General features: G+C 40.0%; 1 pseudogene; it reads right to left on the bottom strand.

Annotated features, from left to right (window-relative positions):
- Positions 1–239: 239 nt before the first annotated feature.
- Positions 240–1,175, bottom strand: LOC139179331 (olfactory receptor 5L1-like; annotated as a pseudogene).
- Positions 1,176–3,154: the final 1,979 nt, after the last annotated feature.

The raw sequence follows: 3,154 nt of genomic DNA, 5'->3' as shown, positions 1-3,154 counted from the left end.
TGTTGTTCAGTCACTAAGTCATGTTTGATACTTGTGACCCCACGGGTTGCAGCTCATCAGGCTTCCTTGTCCTTCCCTGTCTCCTGCAGTTTGCTCAGACTCATGTCCATTGAGTCAGGGATAAATGAGTCAAAAAGACTCACTCCAAGGTACCCTCTTCTTGACTGTTCTTCCACTTCCAACACTGAGTCCACCATTTCACCCTTCTGCCAGCCTCTGATTTGGGACTTAGAGTCCCACTAGGAAAATATTTTGGAGCTCACCACTTTTCTGAGAGCTTCTTTCACATCCTTGTTCCTCAGACTATAGATCAAGGGGTTCAGCATGGGGATCACTACAGTGTAGAACACTGTGGCCATTCAGCCAATGCCCATGCTGTTACGAGAGTGGGGCTGGCAATAAACGGAAAGGATTGTTTCCTGTAAGACAGCGATGGCAGCGAGGTGGGAGGCACAGGTGGAAAAGGCTTTGCACCTTCCCTCTGCTGAGTGCATCCTCAGGATGGTGATGAGAACAAACAGGTAAGAGATAAGGATGATCACACTTGTGATGATCTCACTGAAAATGGCCACAATGTAGAGCACCAATTGATTCACAGTGACATCAGAGCAAGCAAGAGACAAGAGAGGGGGAAGATCACAAAAGAAGTGGTTGATCACATTTGATCTGTAGGATGGGATCTGAAGAGCTAAACACAAGTGAATCACAGAACATACAGTAGCATTGAGATAGCCACAAGTCACCAACTCCACGCAGAGATTTCGGGACATGGTGACCATGTACAGCGGTGGGTCACAGATGGCCACACAGCAGTCATAGGCCATCACTGCCAGCAGAATGACCTCAGTTACCCCAAATGTGCAAAACAGGTAGAATTGCACAGTGCATTCTTGGAAGGAAATGATTTTGTCTTCTTTTAAGATGTTAGCTATCATCTTTGGTGTGCTGATTGTGGAGTAACAGAAATCCACAAACGACAAGTGGCTAAGGAAAAAGTACATGGGGGTGTGGAGTTCAGAGCTGACCTGAATCAGGGCAATCATGCCCAGGTCTTCCCAAACTGTGACTCCATAGATAGAAAGAAACAGCAGGAAGAAGAAGACTCTGAGCTCAGGGGCATCTGAGAATCCAAGGAGGATGAAGTCTGTCACAGCAGTGCAGTTTTCCTTGTCCATGTCCTCACTTCACCATGGTTGCAGAAAAATAGTAATAGTTATTCTTCATTGGATCATTCCCAATTAACTACTAAAAAGGACATGAGAATAAATAAGATAGTCAACTTTTTTCAGCAAAGAAATAAAACATTGACATTTTGAAGCTTAGGAAAAGTTCAGATATTGTAGCCCACAAATGCATAGAGCTCACATTCATATTCACAGATCACATGAAATAATTCACATTCATGAAAACCTGTGTGTTTATTGAAACTAGTTTTACACAATTTGCACCTTGGAACCGAATCATTAGAAAGACAGCAAATGTTATTTATTTAGCCATATTTGAAATTTAAATATCTTTTTTTATTTGTAGACTTTTTAATCAGTTATTGAAATACTGGGATCCCTGGGGATTTTTTTAATACTACACAGGAAATTGGAGAAGGCAATGGCACCTCACCCCAGTACTCTTGCCTGGAAAATCCTATGGATGGAGGAGTCTGGAAGGCTGCAGTCCCATGGGGTCGCTGAGGGTTGGACACGACTGAGCGACTTCACTTTCACTTTTCACTTTCATGCATTGGAGAAGGAAATGGCACCCCACTCCAGTGTTCTTGCCTGGAGAATCCCAGGGACGGGGGGCGCCTGGTGGGCTGCCGTCTATGGGGTCGCACAGAGTCAGACACGACTGAAGCGACTTAGCAGCAGCAACACAGGAAACTTCTTTCTTTTGATGAAATGATGAGAAGTATGCTTATTTAAGATTATTAACACATAAGCATCATGTTTTTATTATTACCCTTTAAATGGAAAAGTGAATTTTATACTCTATTTTAGCATGTTTTTTCTATACAATTAGCCTAGTGATTTTTTAATTATGATATACAATGTTAGTCATTGTTCAGGGAATTGTTACTTAGGTCTAAACTTTCTGAACTGTGACTGAAGCCTTCTAATACCTATTTGACAAATGAATTCACTACTTTAATATATTCAAGAAGTAAAATTTGTGAATATTAAATTAACACAAGTTCTTATTGCTGCATTGCACTATTATTTATGATAGGAACTTAGAAACAAAATGTCAAAGAGCAGGGTAAAAGTTGAGCTACATGTGTATTATGGGAAACTATGCAGCTTTCAGAAGAGCTTTCAATGACCTGAAAAATGACTAAGAAAATGGCAAGTTAAAAATAGAAAGCCAGATCAGAAAGATAGATACAGTGTATCTATACATAAGTCATAGTGCATATTTAATTCTCAAACCATCCAAGAAACATAAATATTTTTACCAATGGTTTACTCCAATTGCTTTAAAAGTGCATTCAGAAATTTGCCTACTTTTTTTTTTTTAATAAAGGAGAGATATATTCAAAGCCTTTGATATATAGAAAATGCCAACAAAGGGTAAGACCATGCTTATTTATTCTCTCTCCTGATCCTAAGTACAATAAAATGACTTAGTAGCACCTACTGCTTATTCCTGGAGGAAAGGGAATCTGGACTAAAAGTCAACACAGCCAGATTTTTCCTTATTCTTCAAATAACTTGAAAGAGGTAAATGATATACGAATTGAGGAATCCTGGTTTGAATACAAATAATAAATCTGATGACATGCATTGCTCTCTTCAATGGCCAGTAATAAGTGAGTTGTCTTTTCTGATTTAGAAGTAGTAAACAATTTTGAAAACCTTTTCCTGCTTTTTTAAGTTTTAAAGATGAAAATTTGGCTGCTGATTACTTATAGAGCAGGAGTGATGTTGATCCCTGTTGGACATTTGTCAATGTCTGGAGATATAGTTGGCTGTCACAACAGGAAGGGGTGCTCCTGACATCTAGAGGGCAGACTACAGATGCTGCTGAACAGTGTGCAGGCACAGGACGGCGTCTCCTTCCCTATTCCCATCCTCCTCACACACCCACAACATAAGCAAAACCCAAAATATAATCTGGCCCCAAATGTTGATAGTATCACATTTGAGAAAACTGTTGTAGC

This window comes from Bos indicus, chromosome 24 (assembly GCF_029378745.1).
Source record: "Bos indicus isolate NIAB-ARS_2022 breed Sahiwal x Tharparkar chromosome 24, NIAB-ARS_B.indTharparkar_mat_pri_1.0, whole genome shotgun sequence".
NCBI classification, from domain to species: Eukaryota; Metazoa; Chordata; class Mammalia; order Artiodactyla; family Bovidae; genus Bos; species Bos indicus.
Note: the sequence above shows the minus strand (reverse complement) of the source record. Positions and strands in the feature narration are given on the sequence as shown.